At 45.9% G+C, this 26,865-nt stretch overlaps 1 protein-coding gene across 1 annotated transcript in view; it reads left to right on the forward strand.

Annotated features, from left to right (window-relative positions):
• The first annotated feature begins 16,673 nt into the window (after positions 1-16,673).
• Positions 16,674-26,865, forward strand: part of WEE2 (WEE2 oocyte meiosis inhibiting kinase) — a 137,984-nt gene continuing 127,792 nt past the window's right edge. The window contains exon 1 of the mRNA XM_086953609.1: positions 16,674-16,817. The gene's annotated coding sequence lies outside the window, so the exon portion shown is untranslated. The remainder of the gene's footprint in view (positions 16,818-26,865) is intronic.

Below are 26,865 nucleotides of genomic sequence, written 5' to 3' on the forward strand. Positions count from 1 at the left end.
ACCCACCCACACCTAAGGAACAGCAGAGTCGCAGTGCTGGACAGTGGGGAAAGCGTTGGCGGAAATCCTACAATCGTTGGCTAACCAAACACACCGGTGGGCGGTGTGTAGGAGGAGGGCCACTCACTTTTCAATGCCGTACGGCAGGGTGACGTGGCCGCACAAAGGAGGGGAGGAAAAAACGGAGACGGCACTCGCGGCCCAGACCCGGCCGGACGGCAGGGCTCAAATGGTAGCGAGCTGGGGACCTAACTCCAGGCAAAGAAGCTCCCCTCCATGACACCCAAAAAGGGGTGTGGCCAACCAACTACCGGAACACCAAGAAACTGATTAAGAACTGGTTGTACAAAAGTGCCATTTACGAACTGATGGGTGCACGAGAGACAGACACCTGTACCACGGGAAGGTGTCGTAAACTGTAATGTGATGTGCATGATTTATGGTTAAAGTTCGCAAATGAAGATTGTACAACCAGTATGTTATTAATATTGTTATTAATAAGCAATATTGTTATTAATAAATCTGCGGCCAACAATGACCATCAACAAGAACTGAGATTGTTGGCTGACATTATTTTGCCAGGATTGTCGTGGAGATGGGGGAGGAATGCAGATGCCGACCGGCAAGTAAGTATATACGGGGACCCACTGGGTAGGCACATGCGAGGGTTATGGGGTTGCCTTAAAATGATTAAGAGTACTTTACTACTTTGTACCAAGCTGCAGTGTTGCAGAACCGGGGGTAACACGGATTGTACTCTGGTTCCTAGAGGTGTGTGAGCCAAAAAATTACCAGAAGAGCCCAGAGTCGACTCCTATGGCTCTAAGAGCTTGTGCATGAGCCAGGCCTTGAAAATATTTGGCATATCAACCATGCAACAAACATGTCAGAATATGCTAATGTAGCCTCACAACTCAAAAGGTGTATCTCCTTAACAGAAGGAAGCTTTTCAGCTTAGTACATCAAATTATACCACTTAATTGAAAGGCATTTATTAAACGAGCAAGTTTTCAAACATGTACTGTGAAAAATTCCTGCCTTCACCCTGATAACAATGCTAATCGTTAATTCAATGAGAATCAGGAATCGTGTGGACCCTACATGTGGCCTTGATTGTTATTATACTTAGAGCATCATTATAAGCTATTGAATCAAACGCAAGAGTTTTTTTGTAAAGAAAAGGGGGCTTAGTGAAATAAAGTATTTCCCTAGGATCACACAATTTAGTAAAGCAGGAAGTCAGGATTGAGCCAGGTTCCCAGTTGCACACTGTACACTTCACCCACTAACTTGCTATTTCTTTCTCACATCAATGGTTAATGCTATGTCCTTAATTATTTGAGCATGAGATTAGACCGTCTGTGACGGGAACAATCCATGTTTTATTTTGACCTGTTTTACACAGTGCAAACCTAGCCCCATAATATAACAGACACACACTACTTTACACCATATTTTATCACATAGAACTTTGCTGCGCTTCACAGGGTGCTGATGCTGAATTTTAACGTGGTTACACATTTTTTGTGGTCAGCATCTGCAGCCGTTAGGCCACATCGCCCCCTGTTAAAACTCAGCTTGTCTGATCCTGTTGCCCTGTTTATTTCCCACTTGCACTCAGTTTACACCCATTTAACATTGTTGCTTCTTTACAATCTTATTCGTAAGTGTGTGTTCTTCACTGAGAATTTAATTTGATGATTGTGTTATCACTACACAAGACACATTAATGACCTTCTACGTTTCCCTGCTAGGATCTGCATAGATCTTTACAACACCTCAAGGACAGGTGGAGGACATGAAGCAAAGTGGACTGGTTAGTGTAAAGGGGCTGCCGACAGCCCTTCTATTAAATAAGCACAAATACCACTGGGTTAAGAAAAGTAGACAGTCAGTGGTAAAAGAGTGGATGGCAGGGGAGTTGCAGCTGTTTACAAGAAGAGAGAAGGGGATTTTGGAGTCGAGGTGAAAGAAAGATACATACAGCCTGTGGTGGGAGTGGAGGAGGGGGTAATAAAACCTAATGTGAGAGGGGTGTAGAAAAGGATAATAACGGAACCTGTGGTAAGATTAGACTCTGGGCATGGAGCCATTGGTGGGAGAGTGGCAAGAGGGTATGAAACCTGCAGTGGGAGTGGAGGGGAAGTTTGTATATATATGTCTGTATTTCCTACTCTTTACATGGGGTGGACCTATTTGTAAAGAAAGTGCCGTATATTAACAATAAATTAATTAAGCCTATGTTGTGAGTAAGCAAGAAAGTATGACGGATCCTCCAAGTCAGTGGAAGAGATATGGACTCAGAATTCAGGGAGTGAAAGGTGAGTGGTTTGTGCCTATGGCAAGAAAACAGCTTGATAAATAAAATGCTGCTCTGAGATAATTTGATTTGAAAGGCTGCTTACTAATGGAGGGCAGGGAGCCAAGAGGCTGAGTAGGGGAAGTTTACTTTGGGGGCTGTAGTAATGCACATATGCAAGCCCATCTATTGGATTTGTATGGCAAGTGGAACGAGTGGATTTCTTTACAGGGCTAGAACATTACTGTGGAACTTTGTCTTTTGGACAAGTTTTTTTTATTTTTTATTCCACACCCCTGAAGGAGACCTAGCAGAACGTTAGGTGGTAGGAAATTTGTGTCAACCCGGTGATTCCACTATTTTCCCTCACAGAAATGTGAGGAAACAATGTGTTTTTGTCAATGAATCAAATTTACAAGGGCTTCTGGGTAGGTAAACGTTGTGGGATCCACACAAAACTTACCACTTAATATTTCCTTAGTGACTTGTGCCCAAAATGATGTGAGGGCAGAATGTGTTTGCTGCAGACAGAGTAGGCTCTGACGGTAAACAGCAAAAAAACTACCAAAACATTATACACACTCATCCACTATTCAATCACAGGCAAAGTAGTTGGATTTGGCACGTGGGTAAGTAAATGGTTCAAAAACGTTATCCACAAATTACTTTAAAAAATAAAATCTGCAAAAGTCATTGTTAATAGTTTCAACATTAAATCAAAGAACCACTGACTTACAGCCTGTGAAATGTAAAGCCACGGCAAGGCACCAACCACTTTGCAGTCCATTCACATTCCTTTTCTATGTTACACACAGGAAACCATTCACACTGCCAGCTGCAGGCCCAACACAATACATTTCCATTTAGAAACAGCAGCATTCAAGGGCCCATCACTCTCCTATGCCAATAGGACTAACACACTGATTACACCACCAAGCACCCAAGCATCAGACAACTGACAAACACACCTCACACAAATCAATACACATACTGGCTTCCAGCCACCAACACACTTTCAGACCACACACTGCCAGACAGCACTAGTCTTCAAACATCACCACCCAAGCACTAGTTCACATACACTGCCAGCCACACACACCATCAGCCAAGTACCAGCAATCGTACACCACGAGCAAAGTGCCCATCCACGAACACCACCAGCCGTGCACCAGTCCACGCACTGGAAAGGAAAAAAGACTTTACACATAACACAAGGCAGTAAAGAATGCACATGTCAGGACTGTCCGGGACACTGGCATGTGTCAGGGACTTCGGCAAGGACTGATGGCTGAGTAGAAATATGAGAAGAAAGAGGAGAACAGCGCTGCCCATGATCACAAAGGAAGTCAGAGGAGAAAAGTGATCTAAATGGAGAAGCCTGATCAAGGAAACAAGAGGGTTAAGACTCAGAAAGGTCAGACTCTCAAAGACAATACTCATAATGAACAATAAACCGCACCTTATGTTGTCAGCTATGCTCACGGATCTTGGCGGTCAAACAGGAACATGCAAGGCATTAACAGCATTGGTGTAGAACTAAATACACAGCCACAATAGACAAGGAGCTAGCAAGGAGGAGAGCTTTTCAGGAAAGAAGGAAAAACAAAGGACACACTTGGCAGAAGGTAAGAAACAAAACTCGCAAGGATACTGGAAGCCAAAATTGCAGGAACAGGAAAACAGCAAGGTAGAAACTGGAACAAAGGAAAATGGAGAAAAGGCCGGGCTGGAAACAGGTTAACACAAATGCAAAGATACTTGAATGGTGCACTAATTAATACTGGTTAAGGAAACAAGGTAGCACTGAAGGCAGTACTAGTTCAAGGAACATGGATTTAGCACCAGCTCAGAAATCATGGTACAGGAAAGAAGGGAAAAGAAAGGGCACACTTGGCAGAAAGCAGGTAACAAACATACAAGAAAACTAGAAGCAAAACCGTAGGAATATGTTACTATAAGCAGGGACTTTATAAAATATGTTTAAAATGCTCTGGTGAGGGAAACACTGCCAATTTTGTTTTCCCTGATTGTAAATCATTAGCTCTATAGGATAACATTGCAATGTGTTATTTAAGTATAAATATTGCTAGGAAGGAGCTAAATGTCATTCAAGGACTTAAAAGATTGGCAATGATAAATCCACCAACTTACCACTGTTGAATTTATCATGACTTGTATAGTCAAGAAGTTATAGGACTTTTTTTTCTGGGAGCCAAAATCCAGCCTTCTAGCAACATCTCCTGATAGGTCAGCCTTAACAGGCTTAGCCAAGCTGATTTGATGAGGTGATAAGTGGCCTGCACAGAGCAGAGGTTATTTAATGGGGTTTGATCTGGAGCTGCAGAGAACAGGCTATGTCAGGAGCTGGGCAAATCAAATTAGGCTTTAAAGGCAGCATGACAGTAAGAGCTACTCCCTCTTCCTGTACCCCGGCCAGACGGCAGGGCCAGGAATGGAATGTGTACAAGGTGGAGGGGGAGTGTTAAGGGAAAGGAGCCACACCAGTGGGTTGGTTTAGCCAGCTCTTACTCCAAAGGAGAGAAAATCTCCATCTTGAATTCTAAAGTGCAGTGCATTGTGGGACACAAATATGCCACACTTTGGAGGAAGCTGTCATTCTTTGGGTGGCACCCTGCACCTCATTGGACAGAGGTGGCCCCTGCTTGTCGCCCCAGATCATTGAATAAATATGTGAGCGCTGCATAGCCACTCGGATTTACTGCCTGAAGCTACAAGGAGAAGGACTGCCCTGCTGGAACCCTGGTCTCCCCACACAACGGCACTTACTTACACCAACTCCCTCAATAAGTACCCAGCCTCAAGTACATTCAGTGGACTTTTAAGGCTTTGGCCAGGTGCATTGTGGTAATTATAGTTCCAAACTTCCACTGACTATCTCAGAGATTCTAGACCCTTGGATATATGGTTTGGAGACTTTACACCCTCAAGAGGAACTTCAGGAAGAAATTCCAGAATTTTGGAGAATATTGAAACAGCTTTTGGAAAAATCTCCATAAGTGACCGACCCGACATCGAGAGTCAAGCCGACTATCTTCAACTGCGACCCGGCCTGGATTTCGGTTCATCTAGCTGAAAGCTCCAGTGCTCAAGATTTCCAAGTGTTGACTGGAAGCTCCCGCTAAATCCCTCCGGTGTACCCGCTTCAAACCCAACCTGATGAACTGCCTTGCTCGCCATCGAGAGAAAATCCTCTAGAAAAGTTTCTAAGTGTGAATGTCAAACTTTGCTAATATATCTGCCCAGGGCTCCATTGCGGTCAGCCTCAAACTTTGACTTTGTCCCGGTCAAGCACTACTAGACCTCCCAAGTTGGCACAAAATATTTCTAAGCACTAGAAAGTGGTTAATCTTTAAAAATTCATATCTACAATGTTTTTCCTTTTGGTTTCATTGTAAAGATACCACACCAATTTGTGCAAATTGGTGTGGTACCTCTAAAATGACACCAAAAGGACAAACATTTCAACAAATTGGTGTGGTATTTTTATTGTGTGTTGTGTCTTATGTATTTAATGCATTGGTGTTGTTAAATGCTTTACATACCTGTCTCCTAAGTTAAGCCTGCCTGTTCGCAGCTACCAAGGGTTGAGCAAGGACATTTTGGGAGCGCAGGTTTGATAAACAGGCGAGGAGGCTGAATATATTTTCCAAAAGAGTGTTATTTATTGCTAACAAGTGAATTATCACTGGATGCTGAATGAGTCTCCTGTTGGGTTCCTCCAGATGCACTTGGTGGGGAGTTAGTTGGGTTTTCCGTAGGAGCCGTCAGATATTTGTTTTATATGAAAGGGTTTGTCACACCACCAGTCACCGCACCCGGGAGTGAGGGAGTGAGGGTAATGTAGTTTGTGGGCTTGGGCACACAGGATAGGATTTCTAAGTGTCAAAAGGACTTTATGGGTAAAGGAGAACTAGTGCACGGACCAAAACGTTTGTAGGCGGTAAGTATATACTGACCGTGATTAAGACCCGGAGGGGGGGGGGTTGCAAAAGGATTAAATAAAAGGGCTTGTTTTAGCAAAGACAGCAAAGAAGTGCCCAATATGTACTCCTATAGTCCTGCCAAAAGCTCTTTAGCAAAACACAAACAAAAATACTTTAAACCCATCCCTTAACCCAAACCTTCCTCCTGCCGCCCTATCTCCCCTCCCGTGTCCCCGGTGACGGTAGGACTCACCGGCTCCGGCCACTCTCCAGCTTCCTCCGGTGGGTTGCACCACTCCTCGGACCACCGCTCGTGAAGGTCTTCCTCTTCTTCCCGGACTTTTGCAGCCTCCACGTTCTTCTAGCTTTTTTGCGTCATCTTCGTCAGGGTTGTTCTGTTCTCCTCTGTTCTCCGTCTTCACGCCTCCGTCTTCGCTATGGGTCCAAGACCACAACTTCCTGTCTCCTCCGACTTTCATAGGGTGACAACCGCTTCCTGGTTCAACTCCTCCCACTTCCGGAACTATCCTAGGATCTTGTTGTGGGGAAACAGCAGACGGGAAGGTAATTGGCGCAAACACGCTTTTGCCTCCCAGTCCCAGGGTGCATTATACTGACTCAGGATACCGGAATGTCCACTCCAGGGTGAACCAGCGGTGAGTCTTGTGGCCTCTTTATCACAGGAATAATTTATTGAGACTTTGTCTGGACCTTATATTGCGTTTGTGGCCTTATTGCTAGAGGTAGGTGCAGACTTAACCCTACTAAAAATCCACCTTTAGCACTTAAAATAGTCAGTTACAGCAAAGTGATAATCCTTTCAGCACAGCAGTCTTTAGTCCAGCAGAGTTTTCCCAGGTCCAATAGTGTACTGATTTGGTAGAGTCAGAGCCCTAGCACATATACCCAAAAGTGCCTTTGATGTAGGTGGGTGACTTCAAAGGAACTCTCTGAAGTGAACAAGAATCCCTTTTAACCCAGTCCTGTCTGCCAGGCTATCTTTTGGGGGTAATCAGCCATTTGTGTGAGGACAGGACATAACCATATTCAGATGTAAGTGTGATCCACCTCTCCCCTTTCCTACCCAGGAAGGCTATCAGAATCAGATGATGCAGATGAGTCTTCGGTCCACCCAGCCCTTCCTGTGTTTGTGGCTGTCTAGAGGAAATGCACAAAGTCTAGTTGTCACCCAGACGTGTGTTGGAGACAGCTTGCAGGCAAAAAGAGCAATAAGTACCTTAATAAATTAGGTCGAACTTGTATAGCACTGCTTATCAACCGAGAGAGTATCCAGGTGCTGTGCTATGGTGTCAGTCGAAGAGCCAGGTCTTGAGTTCTTCCGAAACTGGGTCAGCGGGGTGAAGTACAGAGTTGGAAGGGAAGGGTGGTCCAGGACTTGGCGGTGAGAAAGGAGAAGGTGCGTCCTCCGGTGCAGCAGCAGATGCGTGGTGTCTGTATATGGGCGTGGTGAGCAGAGCAGAGGTGCCTGTGAGGTAGGTGGAAATTCAGGCGGTGGTTCATGTGGGCAGGTCCTTGTCATGGAGGGCTTTGGAGGCATGGGTCAGGAGCTTGAATTTGCACCTTTTCTGGATGGTGAGCCAGTGGAGGTCTTTCAGGTGCTGGGTGATGTGGGTTCTCTTAGGCAGGTTAAGGATCAGTCTGGCTGCTATGTTCTAGAAGGTCTGGAGTCTTCTCATGAGTTCGGTGGTGGTGCATGCATAGAGTTCATTGCCGTAGTCCAGCGGCTGATGATGAGGCTGCATCATAATTTTCCTGGTGCTAATGAGGAGCTACTTGAAGACTTTGTGGAGCATGCAGAGAGTGTGGCAGCAGTCTGAGGAGACTGAGTTGACCTGACATTCTGTGGAGAGTTCGCTGTCCAGGATGATGCCGAGGTTGCTAGTGTAGTCTTTCAGGTCTGAGTTCCGATGGCCACCAGGAGTCATTCTAAAGGGAGGTGTGTCTGCTGAAGATCAGTACATCTGTTTTGTCTGTGATGAACTTCAGGCATTTGTTCTTTATCCAGGCTGAGACATTTTTTATCCAGTTGTGGGTGTTAGTCTTCACCATGGTGGGGGTCCGCAAAGAGCGGGAGGACTAGGTGGGTGTCGTCGGCATAGGAGATGATTTTGGGGTCGTGGGTTCGAAAGGTATCCGCAAGTGGTGTCATGTAGGTGGATTGAGGGATGAGCCTTGAGGGACACCGCAAATGTCGCACTTGGGTTGAGAGGTGAAGGGAGGGAGACAGATTTTCTGTGTGCAACCTGTGTGAAAGGATGCCATCCATTTGAGAGCAATGTCTCTGATCACGATCTGGTGTAGTCGGTCGATAAGTGTGTAGTTGGAGATGGTGTTGAAGGCTGCGGAGACGTCTAGCAGGAGCAGGGTGGTTGACTCTCCTCTGTCGAGTAGGGTGGGGATGCCGTCTGTAGCAGAGATCAGTGCTGTTTCTGTGATGTTATTGGCTCTGAATCCTGATTTGGACAGTCCAACAGGTTGTTTTTCTCCAGATTTTTAGTGACTTGGAGGTTGATGGCTTTCTCCAGGACTTCGATGGAAACAGGAGACGGAGATGGGACAGTAGTCTGGAGCTTGCTGGGGTCTTCAGAGGATTTCTTGAGAAGGGGTCTGACCTCTGCGTGTTTCCAGTCATCTGGAAAGGTGACTGTGATGATTGAGGTATTGAGGATGGTGGTGAACTAGGTTCTGATCTTGTCTCTTTCGAGGTTTAAATATCAGTGAGAGCAAGGGTCGGTGGGAGCTTCAGAGTGGATTGAGTTCATTAGAGTATTTGTGTTCAGTGTACTGAGCTATTCCCTTGTGGTGGCGACAGTAGTCAATGGGATGCTGAGGAGGTCGTGGGCTAGTGATCTAAATCAATCAATCAATCAATCAATCAATCAATCAGGGGTTTGTAGAGTGCGCTACTCACCCGTGAAAGTCTCAAGGCGCTTTGGTTTGGTAGGGGGAGCGGCTCCGGATCAGTAGAAAAGAGCCAGGTCTTGAGGTCCTTCCTGAACGTGTGTAGGGTCTGGGAGCGTCTGATGTTCACAGGGAGCACGTTCCAGGTCTTGGCTGCAATGTAGGAGAAGGCTCTCCCGCCGGTTCTGTTTCTGCAGATGCGGGGGACCTCTGCCAGGGCAAGGTCGGAGGAGCGGAGGTTCCTCTTGGGTACATGGATGGATACTCTGTTGTTGGGGTATTTGGGTCCGATGTTGTTGAGGGATTTGTAGGCATAGGTGAGGAGTTTGAAGGTGATCCTCTTCGCGACGGGAGCTAGTGGAGGCCTCATAGGTGTTGGCTCATGACGTGGTGTCCCAAGGACGAGTCTGGCCGCGGTGTTCTGGATGGTTTGGAGTTTGTATAGAAGAGTTCTGTTGATTCCGACGTAGAGGACATTGCCGTAGTACAATCTGCTGGTTATGAGTGCGTGGGTGACAGACTTTCTGCATTCGGGGGGATCCATTTGAAGGTCTTACGGAGGATGCAAAGGCAGTTGAAACTGGAGGACGCGACGGCGGTATCTGGCGGTTCATGGAGAGGGAGGAGTCATGGATGATTCCGAGGTTCCGAGCATGGTCTGTCGGGTTGGTGGGTTCCCGAGGGCGGCGGGACACCAGGTGTTGTCCCGGGCAGAGGTGCAGGGTCAGAGGATGAGGACCTTGGTCTTCTCTGAGTTGAGCTTCAAGCAGCTGTCTTTCATACAGGCTGCTACGTTCTGCATTCCTTCCTGGAAGCATAGCCTGGTGTCTTTGGGATTCTTCGTGAGTGAGAGGATGAGCTGGGTGTCGTCAGCGTAGGAAACGATGCTGAGCCCATGCTGTCTGGCGATGGCGGCGAGGTAGGCCATGTAGATGTTGAAGAGCGTCGGGCTGAGCGATGATCCTTGGGGTACTACGCAGTTGATTGAAAAACAGAAGAGGGACCCTGAATCTAAGAAATTACTACAACAGGGGAACAACCCGCCAGGGCGAGAACAAGAGGGAAAAACATGAAAAGGGGGTGTTCCCTTAAATTACAGAGATCAAAGTTAAACTCACATCAGCAGCTAACCCACACACCACAATGAGAATAAATTTATTCAAAAATATTTTTTAATTTTCATTTTTTATATATATGGTTATCAACATGATTTTCTTAGATAAATAATTCCATTTGGACAGTAAAAAACAATTAGAAAGAATTTACATAATCATATACAAAAACAGTCTAAAGCCTAGGACACGCAATGACAATTCAAAAAAGGCACCAAATACATCCACTCATACATCCAAACATCCCTTTTATACAGTCAAATTCATACACACGCATTCACATCCATATAACTACACACAAGGTAAAGAAAAGCGCCGACGCGCGTTTCGGAACAAGTGCCAGATAGAGGCTTCCTTCATCAGGGCGCATTTGGGATATAGCACAGGCAGACAAAAGTGAATAATGTCTGAGACACGGTCCTGAGAAGCGGTCCTAGTAACAGCAGGGCTGGGGGTGGGTATTCTAAACCCCCTACAAAAACGGAGCCCCTTTAAAAATGTCAAAAGGTCAGCAGGTTGTCAAGGATCATGAAAATGCGGAAAGTACTCTCAGGGTACCACAGGTCAAGATCTCGCAATTTTAGATAAGCCCGCAGGAGATCCAGGCGTTCAAAGGGAGCAAAGATGCTGAAGCAGATCAGCGGAACCCATCCAGGTGTCTCGAAAAGAATAACAAAAGCTGATAAAATACATGTAGTAGCGCAGGAGCCAGGAGTGAAGTTAAAAACGACCTCAATTCAAAGGTAATGAGAAGCACTTTCTATGTGGTGAAATGGAGACGGAGGACATCGAAATAAAGAAACACTTCAGACCCGGGGGATGGGGGGCCTGAAGCGACCCGAAGGTCTGAGTTTAAATGGTGTCCTTGAATTGCCGATCACTGCCCAAGCACTGTACACAAATCGCCATGCTGCTTGAGGAGCACAAGCCAGACGTGCTCTTTTTAACAGAGACATGGCTTACGGCCCAATCGGAGCCCGATATTGTTACAGCCTTACCGGCTAGTTATCACATTTGTAGGCTCGACAGATCAGAAGGGAGAGGGGGTGGGTTGGCCATTATCATAAAGGACCAGTACCACTGCCGCACTACAACATCTACCATCCCTGGCTGTGAGAGTCTGGAATTCTGTATAGAGTTTAACGCCAACCACTCCTTCTCTGGTACACTGATCTATCGCCCCCCTGAGTCTGCTAAACTATTCCTTCGAGCACTACCAGAGATCGTAGCAAAAAGATCCCTATCGGCGGATAGCTACACAGTATTGGGAGATCTCAATCTGCACTTTAACTCGCCGTCCGACTGTTCTGCGAAAGAGTTAGTTGATGACCTCGAAACCCTTCAACTGACCCAGCTGGTTACATCCCCAACCCACGAAAAAGGGAACCTTCTCGATCCTATTTTCAGCAATAGTATGGATTTAATAACTGCCCAACCTATCCCCCTCTTATGGTCTGACCACTACCTGGTGCCGTTTACCTGGTCCACCCATAAAGCCCCCCAATTATCCCCCCAAATCTCGCTGAGAAGAAACTGGAAAAAACTCCCCGGCGACCTTTGGAGGCGTGAGCTAGACGCTACCCGTCCGCCATCCTGCTCAGACCCCAATCTGGCATATGGAAACTATGTTAGCTGGATTACTAATTCTTTAGACTCTCTCTTGCCTCTTTGCAAATCGTCCTCTAAGCGAGTGCAGACATCAGCTCCTTGGTTTTCTGACTCGCTGAGAGAGCTAAAACGTCGATGTAGGCAACATGAGAGAGCCTGGCGCGTAGACTTTCTTCCAGAAAAGAAGGCAGCTTATAGAGAGACGATCAAAAGCTATAAAGAAGGGATTAAGGCAGCCCAGGCAACTTATTATTCCGGCAAAATCTTGGAAACCAGATCAAAGCCTAAAGAAATTTTTAACATAGTAAAGCAATGCACGAGTGCCCCCACTGCTCCCCCTTTACCCAAGACTAAGGAGCAATGCAATGAACTGGCGGATTTTTTTCATGACAAAGTGCTGAACATATATTCCACCTTTCCAGCCATGGCTCTGAATCATGAGGCATCCGACCTATCCAACTCAGAAAATCCTCCCTGTTTAGACCTACCTACTATTGAGCCGACTCTGGATCACTTCCCTCTCCTGGATCTTGTCACCTTAGAGAATGTGGCTCGCCAGGTCAAGTCGGGATCCCCTCGAGACCCAGCCCCCCCAGAAATCCTGATGCAGGCAGGTGATGCCATCCTCCCTGTAGTCATGGAACTGCTAAATTCATCTCTGTCCACTTGCACAGTGCCCACTGCCTGGAAGCAAGCCTCGGTGCGGGCGCTTTTAAAAAAACTCAATTTGGACCCTGACGACCACTCCAACTATCGCCCCATCTCACTGCTTCCATGGACTGGTAAGGTGCTGGAAAAACACATAAATGCCTTCCTGGTTCAGTTTTTGGAGAGTCACTCCCTACTGCACACCTCCCAGACAGGCTTCAGACCTGGCCACGGGACTGAAACCGCCTTGCTAGCAGTGACCGAAGAGTCTCGAAGGATACTAGATCAGGGGGGATCAGTGGCAGTGATCCTCCTTGATCTGAGTGCTGCCTTCGATACGGTCAGCCATATCACTCTGCTGAACCGTCTCCAGAACATCGGAGTTTCGGGAAACGCACTAAGGTGGTTTAGGTCCTTTCTGGCTGATAGATCCTTCCAGATCTTTGATGGTAACACAACATCTACCATCAAGCCTCTTAGCTGTGGAGTTCCGCAGGGCTCATCGCTGAGCCCTGTATTGTTTAACGCCTATATGAAACCGCTAGCTGGGGTAGTAGAACCGTACGGCATTAAAATCGTGTCGTACGCTGACGATACCCAGCTGGTGGTTTCACTGGCCCAGGAGAATGGTGGGCAAGCCTCGGCCGGCCTGATGAAATGCCTGGAGAGCGTGAGGGAGTGGATGACCAACTCCTCCCTCAAACTGAATGGTGGGAAAACTGAACTCATGCTCTTAGGCCCAGCCTCACCACTATCTTTCTCTTCCTTATGGCCTGCTGGTCTAGGGGCACCTCCTACCCCTAAGGACAGTGTCAAGAGTTTGGGAGTCTGGTTGGACCATAAACTCTCCTTTTCCACTCAGGCCACTAAGTTGTCTGCCACCTGTTTTGGCCTTTTAAGAACACTGAGGAAGGTCCTTTCACTTTTACCTCTAGATGCCAAGAAGGTGGCAGTGCAAGGCCTTATTCAGTCCCGCTTAGACTCAAATAACGCCCTATATCTGGGGGCGCCTGAGATGACTCTGCGAAAGCTACAGGTGGTACAAAATTGTGCAGCACGTACCATACTCCAAATCCCACGGTCACAGTCCGTCAGACAGGGACTGAAAAGCCTACATTGGTTACCGGTGAGACAGAGAGTGGCTTTTAAGGCTCTGTGTATCACACATCGAGCTTTTTGGAAGACTGGATCAGCAATCAACACCAGCCTTGTTACCCCTTACCACCCTAACAGGAGCCTCCGATCTTCCGGTGCTTTTCTGGCAGTGGTACCCAGAGTAAGGAGAGCTAGGTCGGGGGGCAGGATGTTCTCACTGAACGCCGCCAAGCTGTGGAATGCACTCCCTTTTGATCTTCGATCCACACCCGACCTACTCCCTTTTCGCAGGAAACTGAAAACCATACTATTTAGGAAGCCCTTTTAGTTCCTCCTGTGTTCCGTCTCGTCTCTGTCTAAACTCAGCGCTTGGATGCCCCTGGGCAGCAACCGCGCTTAATAAATCGATAATAATAATAATAATAATTGATGACAGAAGACGCCGGACTCCTTCTCCCTACGGCGCAGGGGTTCGTCGGAAAGGCCCTTTACCCATATTCAGCGATTCCTGGTCCTTATTGTGGTGTCACATGGGCTTCACATGTTCGAATTGTATTGTTAATGTTTTCTCCCTTTCAATTTTTCGCGTCAGATAACAAAGGTCCATACGACCAATGGGGAGAAATCTTTAACGTCTTGACGAAGAGATTACGATGTAAGGTCCTGCGCTGTTTCAACTGCAAGCTGAAGAAAAACAAACACACCAAAAAGCAAATATTACAAGTTCAGAAATGTTTGCACTTATAATACAGCAGCCGGCGTCATCGAGCAGTGGCTGGCCCGGCATCTGCCTGGTGAATAATGCATGCCTTCAGACAGTGCCTAGGAAAACATTGCTTCAATAGAACCCAGGCACAGCTGGTGGCCTAAGGCGGTGGCTGGCACAATGCTCAGCGCACGTGACCTCGGGCTTCCGCGCAGCTTGTTCCTGCTACGTCACTGTCTCACGTCAAGGGCGTCTGCTTGCAGGATCCTGGAGCACCTGAGCTAATGCACTCGTTGTGCAGGGAAAGCATGTCTAGTAAAGCAGCTTTACCTCAGAGCTCTTTGCTAAAAACCATGCGAGAGAGATTCCTCTTGACCACTTCCTAATGTTTTCTTCTGAGTGCAATTGGAACATATGGAATCTTGGACTTTAATCTATCTCTCCCCAGCTGGAAAAAAAGAGGAAGCTCTACTGGTTAAGAAGTGTAGACTGAACAGCATTAGACATCATGAATCATTTGTTTAAATGCACGCAGGATTAATTGGAATTGTTGTCAATAGCACATTAACTGGCCCCATGTCTTAAGAGAAACATTCAGCTGGCACCAGTTTTCCTCCTGGACAGCTCAAAGCATGTTGGGGTTTGTCAGCCAAGACTTGTAATGAAAACACCCAAACCACAAGTACCAGCCTGCATAGTGCTGGCGGCTTGAGAGTCAAAGACTGGGTGAATGGTAGCCCCATGATGAATGACCAATTGGCATCTCTGTTCATGGTATAGCCAAAATCCCATATGGTGTGTAGTGGACTCAACAGAAATCATTTCCACCTAGTCAGCTACAATTTCCACGGTTAAGGCTTAATTAGTGTAAAAGGAGGTTCCTAGACTATTTCATAATCCGTGGCTACTAGACAATGCGATATGATCAGGATCACTGGAATTATGCGATGCAGCGGCCATGGCTTCTTTTGCATAGTTATACATTTGACGCATTTGCCACATAATCCATCGTCCTACTGCATAATCTGCAGATTATAACACAAAAATGTTGTTTCTAGCTCAAAGGGGTCAAAAGTTACTAAAACTGTTGCAACTGTCCACTTGCCGAGGTTTACTGCTCACCTCTCAATTGCTTATTTTGGTACTGGTTGTTAAACTGGTACTAATGAGGTGAATTATTTGTTCAGACAGTATTAGCATGTGTAAAAATGGCAAAATAATGATGTAATACTATCAAAAAATGTGCAGCATTATGCTGCATAATTTGCCTTTTATTGCTGCATAATTTAGTCAATGCTGATGCATAATTTGGAGCTCCCCTGCCCCATAATTCCAGTGGCTCTGCATAGGACTGGGCCCCAAGGCTTCAGTGGCAGGGGTCTAACAACGATTTAACACATTCTCATAGCTGTTGTTTCCTGGGCCCATGCGTGATGTCCTGCTCCAGGCAATGTTTTTTTTTAGTTCTGCACTTGAAGTCCTGTTATATGATGAATAAAATAGCCTACAAGTCCCAGAATTCAAAGAAAGAAACCTGGGCAGGAGCAGCACATCACATGGACTTGGGAAACGTGGCAAGGCTGCATTCTGGTAATTGTGTTTTTCATCATCCTAAATTAAATATATTTAACCAAATTACCAGATTAAAATGGTCAGTAGAAGGAAAGTCTTGTTCTGAAACTTGTCTATGGCGACTGAGAGTCAACTGGGAGATTGGGAAACATTAAGAAAATCCAATAAAATAAGAAAAACAACGTTTCTGGAGTTGAAAAAAATCAGTAAATGTGTATCAAATACAATGCAATTTAAATTTTGGGAAATGCAAATATGTAAATTCCCAATTATTGTTCGTGTCTTGCTCTCCAAATGTGGTATTTACCAATTTTGCAAACATCTTCCTGAAATGAAAAGCTACAATTGAACATCATCATTAAAGTTGTAATCTAGAGATCATAGGATTCCCAAATCCAGTGTGAGTACCCATGAAGTGACTCTGTGTCTTGTCTCTGTTACCATTAAACATGTGCACTTAAAACTACAAGCAGGCTGGTACTGCTGTTTGCTAAAAAGCCAGGACTATTTAATATGCAAGGTATTGGGGCCACTTGTTAAGCGATATTTGTAAATTGTAGTCGGGCTTTTTGTAAGGGTTATGTTACACACCACAAGTACCAGGATGCAATAAAATGAACCAGGCCGAGACTAACTGCTTTTTGGTTGACACGCATACCCGAGTCAATTTTGGATTCCACATGTGCGAATGTCGTCTACCGCCCCCTGGCGCTCCCTGCACGTAAACGCTCCTTGGTCTCATTTCCCACCTGCTGCAAGGAGGCAGGGGCTGACGATTTTTTTTAAGCGTTGATGAGTTTCACCTGTGGACGTCCTGCTGCTCGTTATATGAAGGGGCTAGGAAGACGTCTCCCCCCCTTTACCTGTTCGGCATGGGATGTGTAACCCAGCAGGGGCTGTCTGAAGAGCAGGTTCGTTCATTTACAAATGTCTGGTTTGGGGATAATTCAGCATAAGAACTGTGGCCTTCTTTCTTGAATGACACGTTTCAGCGTGAGAAGGGAGTGTCCGTCGTCGCACTGAATTTAAGGTCTGTTTGACCGGCGCCCCCGAGGTCATCGTAGACTCTTTGCCTCCACCCCCTGCCCCCCCCTTCCCCCCACTTAAGAAACGAAACGAAGCGTTCCACGCACGGAATTGAATTTGTTCTAAACTGTGTTTATACGTGCGGGTAACGCGGTTAGCTTTTCTCCACAATGATTTGGGCTCGGAAAGTAAATCCTAAGGGGCAGATTTACAAGCCCCTTGCGCCACTTTGCGTCATTTTCAGCATGGGAAAAATGACGCAAAAGTGGCGCAAGGTTCTTGTAAATCTGCCCCTTCGTTGGAAAGACTTGATTCCCCCCCCCCCCCCCCCCCCCCCCTCGTGTGTGGCAGCCCGGGAGGAGACAGATCCCGGGCACACACAGAGCCGCACCCGAACGTTTCACAGGTCGTTTAAAGACCATTTGAATGTTAATTAGGCCTTGTTATTGTTTCAGCCCTTGTAAGAGCCCCTGCAGCTCGACTCTGCGCTCCACTCTGCCTACTGATTAAAGTTCAGCCCCCCCAATCCCCCCCCGCGGCCCCCCCCCCCCGAAATTTTACACTACTAGAATTGTGTTTAGCCAGGGCTTTGGTGGACCGGGTCTGATTTATTTTGCGTAATGTAACTTGTGCTCATGTAAGGTGCTACAAAAATGCAACACATTCAATATTGCTACAAGTCGATGATAAAGGCGGTAGGCTTTGTTTATTATGAAAAGTTACACTATAGCATGTTGCTAGTCGTTTGAGTGGATTGTTAGTATTCTGATTTAAAGCCAGCATATGTTTTATTACATTGAATCTTACGGATTACCTTCGTAGGCACGGGAACATTTACACCCAGAATCCCTGTTAAATTCTGTTAGGAGAGATAGTGTTTTATTTTTGCCCACTGTAATTTTGTATACATTTGCAATTTTAGGATTGTAAATCTGATGGTTTCCTTGTGAGAACTTATGCTCAGTACAGTAGGTCTGATCTCCTTATGGTGACAAGCCAGTGACAATCAATCAAATCAGTCATTTGTTAAGCGCACTACATACCTGTGAAGGTCTCAAGGCGCTGGGGGGAGGTGGGTGGGCGAAGGAGGGGCCGCTACTGATCGAACAGCCAGGTCTTCAGTATCCTCCTGAAGGTCAGCAGGTCTTGGGTCTATTGTAGGCTCAGTGGGAGGGTATGCCATGTCTTGGCGGCGAGGTGGGAGAAGCATCTCCCGCCGCTGATTGTTCTTCGGATGCGCGGGACGATGGCCAGTGAGAGGTCGGCGGAGACTTAGCTGGCGGTTGGGGGTGTAGAAGGAGAGCGGTCTGAGGTAGGCTGGGCCGGTCCTGTGGATTGCCTTGTGTGCGTGGATGAGGAGCTTGAAGGATATCCTCTTGTTGACGGAGAGCCAGTGCAGGTTTCTCAGGTGGGGGGTGGGGGGTGGGGGATGTGGCCGTGTCGAGGTACATCGAGTATCAGTCGTGCCGAGGTGTTTTGGATGCGTTTTAGTCGATTGAGCTTGGTCGGGGCTCCCGCGTAGATGGCGTTTCTGTAGTAGTCTGCTGCTGACGAGGGCCTGGGTGACTGTCTTTCTTGTATCTGTCGGGATCCATCTGTAGATCTTGCAGAGCATGGAGAGGGTGTTGAAGCAGGAGGAGGAGACTGCGATGACTTGCTTGGCCATTGAGAGCGACGGCCTTCATTCCTTCGTGGAGGTTGGCTTTGGCGGTGATGGGGTCCTTGGTAAGGGAGAGGATCAGTTGAGTGTCGTCGGCGGTTGGGCGATGTGTGCGAGCAGGGCCATGTAAATGTTAAACAGATTATTCCTACTTTAGACGCCTTGGTTTGTCCGAGACATGCGGCGGTTTTCCAAGATGAGAGCATATCAAAGCTCTTGTTTACGTCTCAGGCTTTATAACGGTCTAGCTCGGGAACATATCAGAGTTCTTAGCATTTAGCTTTGGAGTATACACCTATTGATATTACCATTTACTTGCATATTTTGGACTGGCACATGGAATAGATAGAAACTAGATACTGGGGAACTATACTATATACGACGCCGCATTTCCAGAATTTTAAATATAGGCCCATCCAATTTCGTTGTGGATTTTCCACCAACTTGTTGGGACCGAACACTTTACATACTATTAAGCGCAAATCGCTGGACAAGCTCATGCTTAACAGGACTACACCTCTATTAGTTTGGAGGAATAGCCAGTTGACTAATAGGATTGTGAGGCTACTTAACCTTTTAAACCAAGGCTCATCCATACCTCACCTTTGCGAAAGCTGTTCAGGACGCATTCGACTTTGGTAATCAAAAGCCTTGAGGAAGTTACTTTTCAGTAACGAAACACGTGTCGGCTGCCTGTTTTTTCTCTGGGATATATGTACAGAAGAACCCCTGTGAACAAGTTTTGTAACATGTATCATTAATATGATAAGATATATACAATTGTGCATAAAACGATATTAAATCAGCAAAGATATTTGATGTCTTCGATGTTCTCCACATACAGCTAAAAATTGGATTGTGTACTTTGATCACTGAAAGTCGCGATTCCTTAATAAGGCCAGGACAGGGAAGTTTCTCCCTTAGGAGCACTGGCTTCTATGTATAATAAATATTTGAGTCCCGAGGTACAACTGTTCAGCTAGCTAAATGATGAACAGTGTCGGGCTGAGGGAGGATCCCTGTGGTACGCCGCACATGATCACGGAGGCTTCAGAACGGGGGGAGGCGGATGTTCTGCGTTCTGCCAGAGAGGAAGGCCGTGGTTCATTCGAGAGCCTTGTCTCGAATCCCTGCGGCGTGGAGGCGTGCGCGTAGTGTGCGGTGGAAGACTGTTAAAGGAGGCGGAGAGGTCTAGGAGGATGAGTGCTGTGGTCTACCCATTGTCTAGTAGGGTCCTGATGTAGTCTGTGTTGCGGCGATGAGGGCGGTCTCGGTGCTGTGGTTGCTGCGGAAGACGACCAATATGGTATTGATTGGTGTGTATGGAATATTTTTGCCAAATGCCAAAAGTCTGGCCTGTTTATTATGAAAGGTTATTACAAAGGCACCGGGCTTATTTATTGTGAAAAGCATGTGATAACACTAGCTGTCATATTGTTAGTCTGTAGGAAGGTATTTAGTTACACGTAGCCAACAGATTACTATAGCAGAGAAGGCTTTTGATTGGTTACCCACTCTGACATACCCTGCAAGCAAAATTTCACTCTGCTGATTGCGGTTAGGCCCTATTGAGAGGGGTTGTATTTTGTTTTGCCAACTGTAAGTTCACAATTTATAAATGTAAGACTGATGTTTGCCAGTTTAGGCCCACTTTAGTAGGCCTCTATTGTCACGGCTGGACAGGCTGTAGAGGGCACTGGCATTTTCCTGGTGGGCCAGAAGGATGGGGTCTGGTTTTCGAGTGATGGGGGCCGGTTTTGCAGCAGTGCTGCAATATCTGCCCCCATTCCAAAAGAGGAAGCAGTACTAAAGTGGCAGCACAGCTTCTTGCTAGCACATTCCCCGGGCTGGTTTGTGTTCCCAGATCGGCCCTGTCTATTGTGTAGTGTTGCGCTATTAGTAAAGGATAGAGGCCTCATCTGTTCACTGAGAAGTTATGTCAGATCCGTAGGTGTGATATTTATATAATAAAATTGCTTCAAAGTAAGCATGTCTTATTGTTAAAATCATATGTTAAAGGCAATAGACTTGAATGGGTGGATTATTATACTGTGCTAAAATCTGCAGGCAGGTGTTTTGTTACATGGAATTTCACAAAATACCATAGTGGGCCATATATTCTATGTTGGTGACTTACCAGAACAAATGTCAAGAGAGATCCCCTTTGGGCAGTTTCAGTCCCAAACGCTCAATCCACAACAAACATTCACTCTAGTCAAAGAGACTTAATTCACACCATTGTGATGAACAAAGAGGAAATGTAAAAAAATATTAAAAATGTATACAATTTATTCAAACAATGATTAAAAACATATCGGCCCCTATTTTAAAACTTGATCCAACCCTATCATGAGTACAATACTAGTCAATTACACAATACAAATAGATTTCAACAAAAGCAATATTACGACAAAAAATATGAATCACACTAAGGAAAAATAGTTCCTATTGCACAGAGGGAAATAAAATAGTCAACCAGGGATCAACTCTGATCAATATTCCAATTTCCTGTTAGAGTTTTTGTCTCCACAGACTTGGAGTAATTATCGCTCACTTGGGCATCCACGTGTTTCGGTGGGCAATTTGATAAATAGCCAACACATTCTTCAGGAAAAACTATATTCATTCCCACTTTAACATTTTATATCTGTAAAATAAAAACAATGTACACATTTTACTACACAATTCATAAAAACACATACAACATATCATTACATAACCTCTATGTTCAAACAAATAGTGCTGAAACGGTGTGATAAATGAACAGACACAACAATCACAACGGCATATCATACCTATATGTTTAGGTATAGTTGAACCTTAAGATGAATACTTAATGTTAAACAATTGCAGTATCAGACCATAATGGCTGCAGTAGACCGTGTCATACAGTGACCTTTATTGTACACTGTTGTTATATCAGATTTAATTGTATACTGAGGCAAAATGTCTTAGCACAGTATTGGTGAATCTGGTGCTTGATTTTTTTTTTTCTTTTTTGGGTTGGTACCTTTGGCTCTAGACAAAAGTCAAATAAAATATATTACAATGAGTTTAATAAATATTTCAGGAGAATGGCTCAGTGAGCTAAACACCCAGGGCTTACAAATGAGGTGTCCTGGAGATTAAGAGTGTTAATTATAAGGAAGATTCAACCTTTCATCAGTGGAAGATAAATGGAGTACCATGATTTGAGTAAAAACAGTAATATTCGTCGCTTAGAGTGCCTTGAAAGGGTGTATGTATGTATGTGCTGACTCCGGAGTGTGGGGGTCACGGTTCCATCACAGTCAGCTCAGCATCATATGAGTCTGGGCAATAGCTTAATCTTCCCGAAGGCCCCCAGCGCCTCAAAACTTTAACCCTTCGATGCTGATGAGCTCAGCTTGTCATCAGCCACAGGGGGCGTGTGCGGATGATGAGCTGAGCTCGTCATCTAACGCGGCTTTTACCAAAAAGCCGCGTAGCGGAAAAATAATCGCCGCAGCGATGCTGTTAAGGGGTGATATGTTCGCTCTATATCAATATGGATTGTGTGTGTATGTATATAATCACCTACTGGTGGTCACCAGGTGGTAGTTTTAGTTGGGACCTAGTTTCCATAGGAAAAGCGTTTTGTTACTTGCCTGTATCTTTTCCGCCGTTTGACGAATCTCCACGAAACTTTCCACAAAATGTGTACTGGTGATACTTGTGCATGTAAAGTTTTGGGGCGATTTGCATAGTGGGGGCTGAGTTAAAGGGGGGGCAAAAATGTGCGTTTCCCATGTTAATTCTCATGGGAATTTTAGAAATGACTACAATCCGAACCGCTAAACAGAATTACACCAAACTTGGTAGAAAAGCTGTTGGTCCAGAAAGTGACTTTTTGTTAATTGGTGTAAACCTGTTCAGTAGTTTTGGAGATGGTAAAGAAAATCTAAATTTGTATATCTAGGTACGCGGATCCTCAGATCCAATTGCCCCCATGCTGGAGTCAGATTGACTGGCAACACTTCAACCCGGAAGTGTTGACAGCCCTCTTGGAACTCTGCTTCAGTAGAGTCCCAGAAAAAATGCTAATGGCAAAAAGGGGTGGGGGGCAGAGTAGAAATACCTGACCCCATGGTTTTGGTCCTGGTGTCCAAGAGTGTCCCGGTCAGGGGATACAGGCACTTTAAAAAAATCAAAATATTTTGACGCAAAATTGTGGCAGCTGTAAATCTGCAGCAAAAATAAAAAAAGCGACCTCCTGCACTTGGTTTCAGATTAGGCCCTATGTGGACCTGGTGTCAGGGGTGGTGCTTATGTAATAAAATTTGGAGGGGATGAAGACCTCCCCCTTCCTCAGGCTCTTTTGAACCCCCGGAACCATCATAACACTGGGCCTTAATGCAAATAATGAAGGGGTGCCACACGGACCCCACTCAGGGTTATTACAGCCCTGGCGATCACTATCTCCCCAGGCTTTTTACAGGCGCCCGGGGTCCACCACCTCTCCTGGGCCTAATTTAAAATTGGAGGGGGGGGGAAATGAACCCCTTCCTGTGGCTCTTAAGATCCCTGGGTACCACATCCCCCTGCGCCCGGCCAATCTAAAAAATGGGTGGGAGCCGAGGATCCCCTCTTTGGTGCTCTTTTTCTGGGTGATATCTGTGCTTCCTTCCCTCTCCTGGAGATGCACAGGCTTCCCTCAGTCAGTGCTAATCCTCAACCTCGTAGTTCCTGAGTGCCACTTCGCCCCCAGCTCACCTGTGGTGAGTGATGCCAGGGCTCGCCCTTCCTCTGTTTGCTCAGTGATGCTTGTAATTCCTTTATGGGTAACCCTGGACTCTCTGCAGGTGATACTGGAGTACCCCTCCTAAGCCTGATGTCGGGCTGCCCACCTCTGGTTGATGCTTGTGCTCGGCTTCCCTTTGATGTACTGAGGCGCATGTCCCCTGCTCATCTTAGACCCGGACACTCCTGATTTGCCCATCGAGGAGGCGCTCCCTCTCCCCCTCTACCAGCCTCAGTCAAGAAGATGGAGGCTGGCATGCCCGGGTCACCCCTGGGTGGGGGGCGTTCCAGATGCACCTCATCCAAGCACAGAGGGTCTGCAGAGGATGTCTCTGTGGTTTGGGCAGTGGGACATATGTTATGTTATTTATTATTGTAGAGCACACGGTTACCCTAGGGTGTCCTGGCTCTAGGTGCTGGTTACCTGGGAAGCTGGTTTCGTGTTACTAGGAAAAGAGTAGTGTTTTCAAACCCTTACAAAAAGACAAAAAATCCAGGGCATTTCTGAGCAAGGAAGGCAGCTCGTTCCAAGCTCTAGAAGCACAGAGAATAAAACCTCTGCCTCCCCAATTAGATTTTTTAAAGGAGGTCACTTGCACTTGCTTAGCTCCAGTTGATCTTGGGTTCCTGCCTGGAACATACCATTGAAATTTGCGTCTAAGAAACTCCGTGCCTATTCAGTTGACTGCCATAAAAACAATGCACAGAGCCTTGAAACGTGTTCTTAGCCTTACTGGAAGCAAATGCAGTTTTCAGTTCGCTCCTGACAGAAACAAACCTAGTAATTTCAGACCGCTTTCTCGCCGCTGCGTTCTGGACCAGTAGAAGCCTGTTCAAATGTTGTGAGCGTTGAGGTAAAGGCAGTTACAATAGTCCAGACGCGACATTATAAGAGCTGTTACCACTGTCCTCAGATTACTCTAGTAAGGAAGATCTTAATTTTCCGGATTATTCTGAGAACCATAAAACAGGCCGAGATCACCATACTTATTTGGTCTCCCATAGTAAGATTAGTATCCACCAGAACTCCCAAATTTTTTGCTTTCCTAGCAGGTTCAGGGCATATGCCAAGATCCTCTGGCCACCAAACTGGTGTCCAGACCTGGGGATTGTTGCCGAATTTCAGGACCTCGGTCTTAGAGGTAATACATTTTAGGCAGTTGGAGGACATCCTGGTAGAGATTGCGCTTATACAGTCAGTATCATCTGTGTAAGAGGTGGGCTGGAAGCAAAAGGACTTAATGACTCCTGCCAATAGTGCCACATACGTATTAAATAGTGTGCTGCTAAGCTAAGAGCCCTGTGGCACCCCACAAGGGAGTGGGAAGGGTTTTGAGGTATTCCCATCCAGGTCAACATTCTGCGACCTGTTGGATAGAAACAATTGTAGCAGTTTCCACGCCGACCCCTTAACACCGACTTCCTACAACCGGTCCATCAATATTTCATGAAGGACCGTGTCAAAAGCCGATAAGTCCAATAGGACAAGTACAGCATTTCCTCCTTTATCCACGACTTCTCTAATTTCCTCTGTACATTTTAACAGAGCCAACTTAGTGCTATGGTAAGCTCTGAACCCATATTGTGATACGTTCAGAGTTATTGAGATGGAAAAACGCATTGAGTTGGTTGTTCATGACCTTTTCCAATAACTTGGCCGGAAAAGGGAGTCTGGAAATCGGTCTGTAGTTATTAGGGTCTTTAGGATCCAAAGTATTCAGAAGGACAGAAGCTTTTTTCCATGCATTGGGAAATAAGCCTGCAGTCAAAATGGCAATCCGCAACGGGGTTTATGCTTTGCCTATAGTTTCAGGGATTTGTTTGATTATCCGTACTGAACAGGGGTCACTGGGCGTCCTGATTTGATCATATTAAATGCTTTGAGCGTGCCTGAGCCGGAGTCGCCCACTTCCTTTAAGTTAGGGGTAATATGACTTTTTATGGTCATATTGGTAAAAGATGAGAAAATATTGATATTTTTTTATTTTTGTTTAAAGAAATCTGCGATTTTATTGCAGAATTCAGGATGGCCATGATTTTTGTTAGTGTTTGGGTTAGATAATTTAATAATGGTTTTGAAAAGTTCTTTAGCAGCTGATTTAGCCAGATCAATTTGCCTGGAGTAATACTCCTTTTTCACTTCTAACAGTGAATGCTTATAGTCTGTGATGCAAATTTTGTATCTTAGCTTCTTCATCATATTTGCGCCATGTCCTTTCTGATTGCTTACAATCCAATTATTTGGCTTGGAGTTTGTCTGAATACCAAGGGGCAGTAGGTAAGGCTCGTTTAGGGATCCATTTTTTCATAGGAACTAATAAATCACTGGCCTTGGTTAGCCATTCATTGTACACCTCCGTCGCCTCATCCACATCGGGAGGGAGATTCGTCAGTGAGCTTACGAGATTTTTCAAATTTCGTGAGGTCTAGTTTTCCCCAGGCCCTAGAGCAATCTCTTGAGTCGGTTTCATGCTAGTTGAGTGAGCCAAATAATTATTCAATTCAAACTGGATAACATGGTGGTCTGACCACAAAACTGGGAGAACTGAAATGTTCACTAGGTCACTACTGTTTGAGTATATGCCATTCAGCTTATTGCCTTTCTCATGGGTGGGGGACTTCACCAGTTGTCTAAGGCCTCCATGATATGTTATAACAGACTAGTATCAGGATTACTGGTATATTCCAGATGAAAGTTGAAATCCCCCATCACTGAGTAGGACTCTAAGCTCAGTCCTTCTTCAATTAATAATCCCACAGAATCTAAAAACCCACTTTTGGATCCTGGTTGGCGGTATAATAGGCCCTTAAAAGGTTTGCGATTATCAGAGTAAATATTAAAGGCTAACGCCTCACAGGTCAAGTTGGAGACAGGGACGAAGTTCGGTAAGAGCGACTCGTGATAAATGACAGCAAGTCCACCCCTTTTTTCAGAGGCCGATCGAGCGTAAAACCCTGAAACCCAGGAGGAGTGGCCTTAACCAAATCCAGACCAGAAGCATTGTCAGTCCATGTCTCTGTGACAAATGCCACTTTTGCCTTAGAGTCCTCCAGTAAAAAAGCACATTCTGTGCTGTGCTTAACAAGTGACCTTGCATTCAACAGCATACATTTTAAGGGACCCATGTCCATACAAGCAGGATTTTTATTTCCAAGTCTGTCTCCCTGTTTTGACGTGGGTAGGTTCAGATTGGCCGGGAGACGGGTCTGGCAGCTGCCACAAATAGAGCTCTTTCTTGGAGAACACACAGTATCAGGAGACAGCTGAAGGCAGCATAATTCATTCTTACCAGGATCTAGTTTAAGGATTTCTTCCTTTGAGTAGCACACGCTGCTAGATAAACTGCCAGGGGATGGGCACTGCGCACGGCCAGAGCGCAGACGGCAGGGCCGGCCTTAGGCATGTGCTAGCTGTGCACCTGCACAGGGCCACCAAACCCCAGGGGCCACCACACCAATATATATCCTTAATATAATAATCATCTGAGGATGGATACATATTTGAATGGCGGCCC

The sequence above is a fragment of the Lissotriton vulgaris genome, chromosome 1_2, assembly GCF_964263255.1.
Source record: "Lissotriton vulgaris chromosome 1_2, aLisVul1.2, whole genome shotgun sequence".
NCBI classification, from domain to species: Eukaryota; Metazoa; Chordata; class Amphibia; order Caudata; family Salamandridae; genus Lissotriton; species Lissotriton vulgaris.